At 39.5% G+C, this 12,192-nt stretch overlaps 1 long non-coding RNA gene across 1 annotated transcript in view; it reads right to left on the bottom strand.

Annotated features, from left to right (window-relative positions):
* Positions 1-956: 956 nt before the first annotated feature.
* The window catches only part of LOC119917898, a 32,520-nt gene continuing 21,284 nt past the window's right edge, over positions 957-12,192 (bottom strand). Inside the window, exon 3 of the long non-coding RNA XR_005447362.1 lies at positions 957-2,569. This is a non-coding gene — a long non-coding RNA (uncharacterized LOC119917898). The remainder of the gene's footprint in view (positions 2,570-12,192) is intronic.

Here is a 12,192-nt window from a genome sequence, read left to right as displayed (position 1 = left end):
AGACATTAAAACCCTCCTCTGCTAAACCGGAAGCCTCTATATTTAACTCATCTAAGTCTGGTTACCATGACAAATGAGGGACATGCATCCCATATTGCATTACGAGGGCACTGTTATAGACTCCTATCTGGCCTGAAATAGGTTTGAAGATCAGATCAATAGATTCTAGACCTGAGAAGGTCATCAATATCATTACGATCAGACAACGATGATGCTATAAAGCTCTGGTGCATTAGTCATTCCAGGATGCCTCATGACTGCTGTTCTTCTTATAGGCCCCTTTAATTCAGTTGTTACACAGCACCACAGTAAAGAATATGAGGGGGGGAATATAAGTTGTTCAAAAAAATGTTTAAAACATGCTTTGATGTCATATTTAGGTCAGCTTATTCACAGTCACTGCTAAAAGACCTGCCTCTGGCGACAAGACACCCGTTGCAGTCACATTGTGTGTATGTGTGTGTTTATGTGTGTGTGAAATATTATTTCTAGTGCTGGAGAGTCCATAATTATATAACAGAGGTGGAGGATGTATTCAGATCTAATACCATAATTGTAAAAATACAAATACAACACAAATAAAAAGTCCTGCATTCAAAAGCATACTTAAGTAAAAGTACAGGAGTATTATCAACAAAATGTACTTAAGTATCAAAAGTAAAAGAAATGGGCATTTAACGTGTTGGAAACTACCAGCTATTTGCCCCTATTTCCAGGAAAAATGCCTAAAATAACCAATATTTTGCTATTGCAGACTAAATACTAAAAATACTAAATACCTACCTACCTTCCTACCTACCTAAATGGACATGCAATGTACGAAAAATATACTGTATATTTTCTAATATAATTATTTATAATAATTATAATAATAATATAATTATTATTATGACAATACTTTAATATAATTTTAATTATATATTTTTATCCTTGCCTGGTATAAAATCTATATTTTAATAGCAATATCACCATCAAAACCATCATCCACAACTTGAGAACAGAACATCCTGGGCTGTAAGTGGGCTCTTTCTCGTCGTCTTGAGCAAACAAATTGTTTGAAATACTGGATGTCTGTGTAACTACAACAGATTGGCTAGCAAAAACGAAAAACAGCAAAAACCGCAAAAATAAGTCGGCGGTTGAAACTGTATATGTATATTGGTGCGTTTGTTGTTATTATTATCCGGCTAATCAGTCTGTGATTTGAGTGATATGAGTTACACAGCTGATCTCAGCTGGGGCTGAGCTTTCTTAAGAGTGGTCGGGCGGTGGTGTAAGATAAGATGAGAGATAACTGGATGGCAATAACTGCATGCATGTACAGTGTTCACAGAATGGTTTATGTTGTGATATAAGTTCATTCAGATTCTTGGTGGTTGATGTGTGATATGGATAAAAATGGTTGGTTTCAGATTCTCTAGCTTAGCCTCCTAGCTTCAAGGAGGTTTGTAGCACGGACACTAGGGTCAGACACGAACTTCTCCTTTGCATTTTGAGTGAAAACTAAACTGATACTTCAGCGATTAACAGGTGGCTTATTCCAAACAAGCTATTGTCATTTACATAAAGTATTTGGGCAATAATTGTCCTTTTTCCATCATTCTGTAGGCAACTGTGATCTGATTTTATGCTGCACATGGCATGAGTCTGGCACAGAGCAGGAACAGCAGGGCACAGTAGAAGGAGTTTGTTACCTCCCTCAGGAGCTGGAGGTGTGCAGCCTGTCGCCTGCAGCTTGTCATCTAACAGCTCACTGTGGCTGCTGCCTTTTGTCCCATTACTCCGTGCCACATTTTAAACTGATCTGCTGTCAAAAAAATGCTGAAAATGACCATAGTCTTGTTTTTTAGATGCATTTTTTATATAGCTGTAAGTCAACTTGTGTTTCGCCGCTTAAATGCTTTTAATGTAAAGCTGCAGCAGTAGGAAATGTTCAGTTTTCATTATTTTTGTCGGCACAGACACCAAGTTTGTAATACTGTAAATATATAAATATCGCAATACTTTCATCGGTGGGCCACATGCTCAGTCACCATTGTGTTACCACAGTGGGCAATAGATAGTGACTTAACAGACATTTGAAAATCTTCAAGATTATAACATTAAAGCTTTAAAAATAGAAACCCATTAGGCGTCAGTCTGCATCTGTCTGTCAATCTGAAAGTGTGTTTGTGTGCTTTGACCCTTGTTTGTGTCACCATCAGAATCTGAAAGAAAAAAAACATGCTGTGTTACCCTCAGGCCTCATGACAATATAAAAAGGACTTGAAATGTTACCACAATAACATCTACGTGTGTCACTTGATGTGGAATGTCATGTGATGCGAACTTGTTGCAGTGTGGGTTGTATTTGTGTTTTTTTATCTTTTTTCTGGAAGTCTGGCACACATACGTTAGTATAATACCAGCTCTCGTTCATATGATGATTTTCTCAGATAAGACCAAATGACATATACTCCCTTGAATTCTCTCTTGAAGAAATCTTTACTGTCCTTGAGTTTTGTGCAGGTCTCCAAAGTTATCGGGATCAGATTGGAAGTGCTCTGTCTTCCGCTGATTCAGCTCAAACCTGGAGAGATAAAGAGCGCCGATTTAGATCGTCAGGCTGTCAGGTAGGCACCGTAGTGGAGAACAAATTCAAGACAACTCGGTGTGCAGGAAGGATGATAAAAACATCACTACAGGGAGGAGACAGTGGGTTGCTGTGGTGTCAGTGTGTGTCTCTGTGTGTGTGAAGGTAAGATGAATAATACAAAACGTGTACTAGGATTACAGTAATCTGAGTATATTGAATTGGTCACTTTAATATGTTTGTGTAAAAAATATTGGATCACAGCGACACATTTGACAGGGATATTATAATTATGTGTTATCTTGTGATTGTGCGTAATTGTACGCAGTTTGCAATAATTTTAGATGATAACTGTGCTATTCAAATGAGCCTATAACCAGAGTACATTGTTCATTTAGCGTCACATTCCATGTATTTTGGAGACAAAGTAATTGAGAGAAATCAGATTATGTTAGATCAACACAAAGGATTATATTGCTGGGTCAAATCTCGAGCGGGTGCTCAATAATCCGTAACAGATTACATTTTAAAAGGAGCCTGTTCCACGCGCGGGTGGATGTGTGGTGGAGATTGGAAATGGTTTGGAAATGAGAGCCATGTCAGCGGGGCTGCAGGAGATGATAAAAATTGGTTCCGACTGTGCTCAGTTCTCACATCTACCTCCGACCCGGCGTCTGCGTCTACTTGACCATTATGAGTGTACAGGTAGCGCACAGCGAGAGCAGAACACAGTGAGCAAGAGGCAAACAGGGTGTGAGAAAGAGGAAAATCTAAAGTCTGGAGGAGAGGGGAGACGTGTAGATACTGCGCACGTATACACTTTTGTAAGGCATAATAAACACTAAGGCTTAATTTACATTTGTTGCCTGGTGAAAAATGCTTGTTTTATTTGATCAACAGTCTAAAACCCAAATAAGTAATATTTACAATGACACAACACAGACGACAGCAGCAAATCTTTGTGAAACATGAATTATCTTTGCTTAATAAATGTCAGTTAATCAAATATCAAAACTGGACATTAACTCTCTGCCAGTCAACTTATTGATTTATTGTTCCAGCAATCTTTTCAGGTTAAAGCGGGATAGGCAATTTATTTTAGAAGCATAATTGTTGACATTCTCTTCAGAAATCAAGAAATCAAATGCTCTGATGAAAAACAACAACATCCGCTCACTGCACAAGAAAATGTGTTTTCGAGGCGTGTCTTTGGAGGGAGGCCTGATGCATTCAAAATGTAGTTGTCTCTTGCTAGTTTCTCCAACATCTCCTACTCCTGCTTTAAACATTACAGTACAGGCTCACATGTAGACTTGAAAGCCATGCTAGATTCTCTTTGCCATCTAATTATATATATTTGCCTTGGTGTCCCGAAAATTCAGCTTTTGAGATATCACTTTTGATGACATGCGTTGCGTGATCATGACACTGAGGCAACTGTGTACTCACTATTGGCTGCCATTTTATGATGTCATGGAGCAACATGGGTATCTGATGCTCAAGATTACATCAAAAAGAAGGAAAACCAATTACTTTCTAAAACCAATAATATGACAAGTACGGCAATTTCTTTCAGCAATTCGCCAGGTATGAGGGGGAAGGCTATGTACAAATGAGTACAACACCATGAACGCTTTCAAGGAAAGCAGTGTGGCTATTCTGAACAGCTACAAATTCTTAATACCTTCAGGGATGGTTGGACAACACACGCAAATTAGTTTGTTTTAACCTGTTGGAAACCTCCAGCTATTTCCCCAATTTCCAGGAAAAACACCTAAAATAACATACCCAAAATGAATCATTTGGCCTAGATGCATAATTCTGGTCTCCTTTGAAAGGTCAGAATCTAAGGAATATAAATCCATTGTAAATTAACATATTTATTTTACCATTACAGACTCATTTTCTGATTTGTCACTGAGAAAATGAGACTGTAATGGTAATAGGAGATGCAAAAAGAAATATATGATATTTTCATCCTCGCCTGGTAAAAAAGCTATATTTTTAATGCAATAAACCATCATCAGATAGATTATAATCCAACTGAATATCTACCAATACCCCTGGAATGCAATTGTAACTGTAAATTGGCGAATGTCCATATTTTGGCAATATTTACTGTTTAAATGTTGACTTTTATTGGAAGTTATCTTTAACACACTATTTCTTTCCATACAACCACGTTCCAAATAACATAAAGATTCCAAAACACTGAAATATTGATAAAAACAGTGAATATTCATCAATATTCCTGTGACCATAAGTACTCCCATGCTTTACAGGTATGTAACTTGAGAACGGAACATCCCACAGTGATGGGGGGACATCCATTGATCCGGATTGAGCAGACCTTTCATTTGATGTTTCGATGTCTATGTAGGTTCTACGAGTTGGCTACCAGACCGCGAAAAAGATCTTGTGTTCCAAAGCGGTACTTCTCCTCTCTGCAGAAAAAGGCGAGAGAAGTCAGGCACACGGCTCCCAGGTATTGCGCAATAATCCAGATGGCGCCCAAGATATTTTTAGAAACAAATCAGCTGATTGTTGGACTGAAAATGGCGAAAATAGCAAAAGTAAGTCAGCGGTTGTAAAAATCGCTTGCTGCCCCCGGTACCGGGGTGTCGGTGCTCAGCATACCCTGACTTTAACTACATCAGTCATGTCCAGTTTGAGCTCACTGACTGCAAGCTGTAATACCAGCAGTGTTTCAGAAGCATGACTTCATGCTGCAGTGTCACTGAAAAGCTCAGCAGAAATCATCTTTTCCTCAGTGACAAATGAGAAAATGAGGCCACGCTGCCTTCAAGTCTCAGTTTTATTGTGACTGCACATTGACGAAAGCTAATTAAAAGGAAAGAGAAGTATGTGCACCCTCAGGGAAAAATTGGGGAATCAGTAACCATGTAGGCAAAAAGTATTTTATATTGTTATTTTGCAGACAGCATTCTGTCATTTTACCATTAATTTCAGTGAACACAAATGGTTCATAAAAGGCTATTATTTCTGAAATAAAGCAGGGGCAGGCAGAGTGGGCTGCATGTCTGAATGCATTTGTAAGTTTCTCCACACATGTAGGCATGCGTGTTTTCCATGGTCTTCTCTAGTGATGCTAATGCAAGTTTGCAAAGATTGTGGGAGGTTTGAGACTTAATGTGGTTTTCACATTTGATTAAGATCACATCAAACTGCCCTGTCAAGGAAAATAATCTCCCTCTCTCTTTATCTCACACACACACACACACACACACACACACACACACACACACACACAGAGATGTACTGTAAGTTCATTAAAGCAACATTATGTAAGATGTGTTTTTTTGTGCTAATAAAGACTAATTCACCCCTGTCTAAGTTTAATTCACCATTGCAAATAAGGACAGCTGTACACATGCATTTGTTTTGATTACATAACTTTTGATCAAAAACTACCAAGTCACCAACTTTGCTAAAGCCTAGATCACACTACACAACTTTTAGCCCGATTTGCTGCTTGATCGGGAGTAAATCAGCAGTTGATCGGCGGTCACCAGTCGCTATGTGTGTACTACTCCATGACGCATCAAAACGGCTCCCCGACACATCACTGCCACATCGCCGACGTCTGCCAGATATCTAGCATGCCAAATATCTGGCAGTCGGCTGGCAAGTCAGCCGACTTGACAGCCAATGAGTGCTGAGCCTTTTTACTCACCTCTAGCTCTCTCTGTAGCTCAGACAATCCCTGCTACCTGCGTGTGCTAATCCATTCTTTCACCCATATTCTTTGTCTTTATAATTGCTTTCTTTATAATAACAAACAACAGCTGTTTTGTGTGTAGGTTCGCGTCATTTCACATTTCACATTTCACGTGTGTTTTCTTAACAAAAGGTAGTTTGGAGACCAGCGTCAGGTGACACAGCTGCTGTCAGCTCATGTAGTGTGTGACCCCCTGTCACCGATCAGTCACGTAGTCACGTAGTGAATGCCACAACGACTTCAAGACGGCAAGTTGTGTAGTCTTAACAGCACGGTGATCGGCCCGACGCTGAAAGTCATTTAGTCTGCACGAGCCTTGACTAGTCCAACAGAAAGAATCCCAGGCTGGAGTCTGTCTTGCAGACTTTTACTTCACAAAGCTCTCGCCAGAGTCTTACAGCCTCTTTCTTGGTCACTCATCTGTCTCTTTGCCTCTGCCATTAGCTAATGTTATGTTCATAGAGGCTGCTGAGCCTTATTATGTTGCCGGTGTTCTGACGATTTATGCTTCTTTGTCTACAAATGCTACCTTAATGCAAATCGATAGCGTCTAAACTATCGCCTTAAATAGGATGTATCGTTTCCCCATTAAGAAAAACGCTGCGCACATTTACGAGGTACAGCAGCATAATGTCCTTTGAATCCCCCGACACTCCGACAGGATCTACTACATAATTGTTGGTTTAAGTCAATAAGTGTAAAATAAGTGTACGTATATAATAATCTAATATATAATGAGGAAAATTTGAAAACAATAAAAAGTAGTCAAATAGGAAAATAAACTTCAGAAACAACACACATTGGAAAATACTTCACAGTATTTAAAGCAGGAGACTCTTATCTGTTTGTAGTTTTCCCAAAGGAGAACAAAGAGACTCACATTTTCCACTTCTCCTAATTGGCAGTGAATGCAAATGTGTTTCTCTGTGGACAGGTACTTTTTTCAGTCGTCCTGTTTCTGTGGCCATTTCAGTGGAGATGTTTTCAAAGGCACCGTCGGTTCTGAGGAATCGAAACCCGCTACGAGTATCGGGGCTGTGTGTGAAAAATATCTATAATATCTATCTATAATTTCCAAGAGGAGTACCTCTCCTGTGTTTCATTCTCATTGCTGTTGCTGCCATGACACCTGAATTTCCCTCTGGGTATTAATAAAGGTTTATCTTATCTTATGTTATTTTAGGATGAGAAAATTGGCATCCTTAACTTTGATAAGATGCTCCATTAATTTGTATCTTAAATCAGACATTTCATAGATTTGTAACTCTTGGTATTGCATGTTGTTTTTCATTTAGTCAATATTTTTTGTCATAGCCCCTACATGAGTTGTGACTTGGGTTTTGTATGTTGTTCGAGGATGCTTTGTGGTGCTGGATTCCTCTTTCTCTTCTCTGGGTCTGTCTTTCTCTCTATGGCTTTGCTCATAGAGCCAGGTAAATGCAACTGTCATCCCTTTTTTGTGTGCTAACTGCTAATGATAATTACTGTACGTTCAGACAGTTTCACATTTTAGTTGCTCCCACTCACTTTAGTGAAAGCAGCATTAGTTGCATACTGTAGGTGCCATGCTTAAAAGCATTAAAAGCTTATTTAAGGATGAACATGTTCTGTTCACTGATGAGGTCAGTTGTGTGTGTGTGTGTGTGTGTGTGTGTGTGTGTGTGTGTGTGTGTGTGTGTGTGTGTGTGAGTGTGTGTGTGTGTGTGTGTGTTTGTTCATGAGCAGTGAGGGCGCATTTGAGTTTACGCTTCACAGTGCATCAGCTAGATAAATCAATGTGAAGGCTTGCCGGAAAACTAAATGTATGTTTTGTGTATATCTGTGTGCATGTGTTGGGGTTATGCAAACAAAGCTGCACAAGTATATTCACATGCCCCAATTGCTGTGTGTAATATTGGGCACGTTGCTATGCTTACACCACATTGCGCACATAATTGATAAATGCATAGCATGTGTGAAAATGTGATCTCGTGCACATACAGATTCACTTCCATATCCCATATTTTTTTAGCTGCATGCATATCAGAGGTGTAGCATCCATAATGCTCCAACACGTGCAGAGTTAGGTGAGCAACAAGAGGCCTCTAATGGGTCTTCTTGCTACCATAATAATCTGTCACATCTCCCCTGCAGGGCTCTTATTACATTGTATGTGTGCACATGTTTGTCCTCCTCACTGCTGATTATAAACAATGTCAGCTAATCTTTGATCGGTTTGTCATTTTTACAATTAAGCATAACACTCAAGGACTTTCACAGAGTTGTCCTGTAGCCACTTCTTTATTATCTTGGTTGTATCGCTTAGGGTCATTGTCCTGTTGGAAGATGAACCTTCGCCCCAGTCTGAGGTCCAGAGCGTTCTGGAGCAGGTTTTCAAGGATGTCTCTGTACATTGCTGCATTCATCTTCCCTCGATCCTGACTAGTATCCCAGTTCCTGCTGCTGAAAAACATCCCGCAGCATGATGCTGCCACCACCATGCTTCACTGTAGGGATGGTATTGGCCAGGTGATAAGTGGTGCCTGGTTTCCTCCAGACATGACATTTGTCATTCAGGCCCAAGAGTTCAGTCTTTGTTTCATCAGACCAGAGAATTTTGCTTCTCATGGTCTGAAAGTCCTTCAAGTGCCTTTTGGCAAACTCCAGACAGGCTGTCATGTGCCTGTTACTGAGGAGTGGCTTCCGACTGGCCAATGTACCATACAGCCCTGATTGGTAGAGTGCTACAGAGATGGTTGTTCTTCTGGAAGATTCTCCTCTCTCCACAGAGACATGCTGGAACTCTGTCAGAGTGACCATCAGGTTCTTGGTCACTTCCCTGACTAAGGCCCTTCTCCCCCAATTGCTCAGTTTGGCCGGGCTGCCAGATTTAGGAATAGTCCTGGTGGTTCCAAACGTCTTCCATTTACGGATGACGGAGGCCACTGTGCTCATTGGGACCTTCAATGCTGCAGAAAATTTTCTGTACCCTTCCCCAGATCTGTGCCTTGATACAATCCTGTCTCAGAGGTCTACAGATAAATTCTTGGACTTCATGGCTTGGTTTGTGCTCGGACATGCACTGTTAACTGTGGGACCTTATACAGACAACTGAGTTTACCACAGCGGACTCCAATCAAGTTGTAGAAATATCTCAAGGATGATCAGTGGAAACAGGATGCCCCTGAGCTCAATTTTGAGTGTCATGGCAAAGGCTGTGAATACTTATGTACATGTGCTTTTTTTATTTTTGTATTTTTTTATAAATTTGCAAATATTTCAAACAAACTTCTTTCACATTGTCATTATGGGGTATTGTTTGTAGAATTTTGAGGAAAATAATGAATTTCATCCATTTTTGATTAAGGCTGTAATATAAAATGTGGAAATAGGGAAGCGCTGTGAATAGTTTCCTGTATACATTTAATTATCTATGTTTTCTATTTTCTGGAGAGACTACAAACTTTACAAAATGTGTGTGATTGATTTTCAACGCTATCGTTGGAGAAAGTGTCAGTAAATGATAAACTACAGTATGGCTGCAATCCTTTTTTAAAGCACTCATAAGGAGTTATAGCACACTTAATAGAATGCTTATGATGCAAGAAGGTTTTTATTACTACGCACTGTCCATGGTTTATGGCCGATCATTTAACATCATCCTTTTTACTTTTTTTGAAATCATTCTTGTTACTGGATACAAATAAACTTGCAATGCTGCAATTATCATTATCGAACATTCACAGTACTTTTTTCTCTATGTTGCATGAGATGACTCATTGACATATGATTAATTATAAAGAATGTCAGACAATCTTTGATTGGTAGCTAGTGAATAAATAACTTTTTAACAATAAAGCATAACAAAAATAAAAATACTCATTAGTTGCAGCTCTCTGTAAGTATACATTAATTATCCAGTACTGAATGTACTAGGTTGCCACAGAAAGTCAACATTTCCCAAAATATTTAAGGCGTGCAAAGTGTATTATGAGCTGCTGTATGTGTCTGTCTTCTCTTCATACTCCGACACCAGTTGGTGTAAGATGACGCCAGTGTTAAGACTGCAATCTAAGTCCCTCACCCTGGCTCCTTTTCCTTCTCTGTAACATACAATGTAATTACATCTCTTTCCACTACACACCCCTGGCTCACCACACCTTCATCTCTAGGCTCCAAATGTCAGCCTCATCAGCTCAATTATCCACTGACTTTAGCAACATCTTTGCATTAACCCATTTAGCTGTGCTCTCTGAGAGCTCTGAGGTGACAAACGTCCACTGTCAACCTCACACCCAAATTATTGTTTCTGCTTTTAATCACTTGCATGGTAGGACCATTTTAACTTGCTTTTAAGATGCTTCAGAGATAGGGCTAGGTATCATTTAAAATTTTACGATACCATTACAAAAACCAGTACGCTTAAAGTTATACCAAGACCAATAGAGTACTTCATTCGATACCTTGCTATTTTTTTGTTGTTATGCAAGGAGATCTATTTCTTTTTTCTTTTTTCAAAAACTTGTTAAATAAAATAAACTGAATTGAAAGAGAAAAATAATTGAAACCTCCTTTAAAAAAGACGTCTTTGGTTTGACTGGAGACATTTTGATACTAATCGATACTGGGCTGTTTCGGTTGATACCTTAATCGTATCGCTACTCGATAACCATCTCTATTCAGAGGATATACTTTTAAGGAGCCTGTTTACTCTGTTCGTATTTGTTTGCTTATGTTTCTCTGCCTCCTTGTGTGGAGACATTGTCAACCCAAAGGTCAGTGAATAACTGAATCATTCCTGTGAATAAATAATTGCTGTATTCATGAATTTCCCCAAATAGATCCTCCAGGGTCTTGTCACTCAACCATTTTCATTCAGATTTCCCCCGCTCGCTTTATTTGCAGTTCTCCACTGAGCCTAGCATTATATTTATAGATCAGCATTTTACAGAGAATAGATTCACTTTGATGAAGCAAAGCTCCGCTAGTGAAGACTTATGATCTATTTTTGTGCAACAGCACATGGGACTCACGTGCCTGGTAATAAAACGCCCTTGATGTGTGCCCTTTGTCTCACAGAGGGAGAAAAAGCCGAGCATGCATGCATAATGGTGGGGGAAACTATTTTGAGATTTTTTTTTTTCTTTTTGACTGTGCGATTCGTTTGCCTGCGGGTGGAAAATAGATGTGAATCACTCACCATGACTGCTCTCAAACATCCATTCATTCTACACTCTCTACTCTTCTGCCCTGATTTACTCTGCCACTCTGTCGTTCAGTCATTCTGATCCTCCTCCTTTGCTCCCTGTTCTCATTACTCTAACAACAAAAGCTAAAATTTTGCTGTATCACCGTAAAGCCTAGGGTATTATTCAACTCTGTCCATTGTTTCGTATGCTTCTAGATACCCTCCGTCCTTCCCTCAACCTCATCTGCTCTTTGAGGGCACCCTGAGTAGCTGTGATGTAGTTGTGTATGATAGTCATGTCACCAGGAGTGAGCAGGAGATTATAGAGAGAAATGGAGTGCAGTGCCGACAGGAAAGTGAAGGGCTGGGGAAAGGGTTCTCACCATCGCCTGTTTGTAGAACTTCATGTCATCCTCATTTTGCCAACTTTCAAGTCATTATTAATCTTGAATACCTGTGAAACGTCTTGGACATAGTTTTTGTTGCTGCAGGACTGTAAAAAGGTGTCTTTATAAAGGGCTACAGAATGCTGGTTAGTTTAGCATAGCATAAAGACTGGGAACAGGGGGAAACACCTTTAGTAACTTTGCAAAAAAGTGATTAAGCACATCTCCCAAAATGCAGAACTATTCCTTTAAAACATAAACGTCCCACTACAGCCTCCCTGTGCACAATTTTCCTACAATACTTTTAAATCTTAGCTTTAATCAGATT

This window comes from Micropterus salmoides, unplaced genomic scaffold, assembly GCF_014851395.1.
Source record: "Micropterus salmoides isolate LMB-PRFRI ecotype aquatic unplaced genomic scaffold, ASM1485139v1 Ms_hic_scaffold_23, whole genome shotgun sequence".
Lineage (NCBI taxonomy): Eukaryota > Metazoa > Chordata > Actinopteri > Centrarchiformes > Centrarchidae > Micropterus > Micropterus salmoides.
Note: the sequence above shows the minus strand (reverse complement) of the source record. Positions and strands in the feature narration are given on the sequence as shown.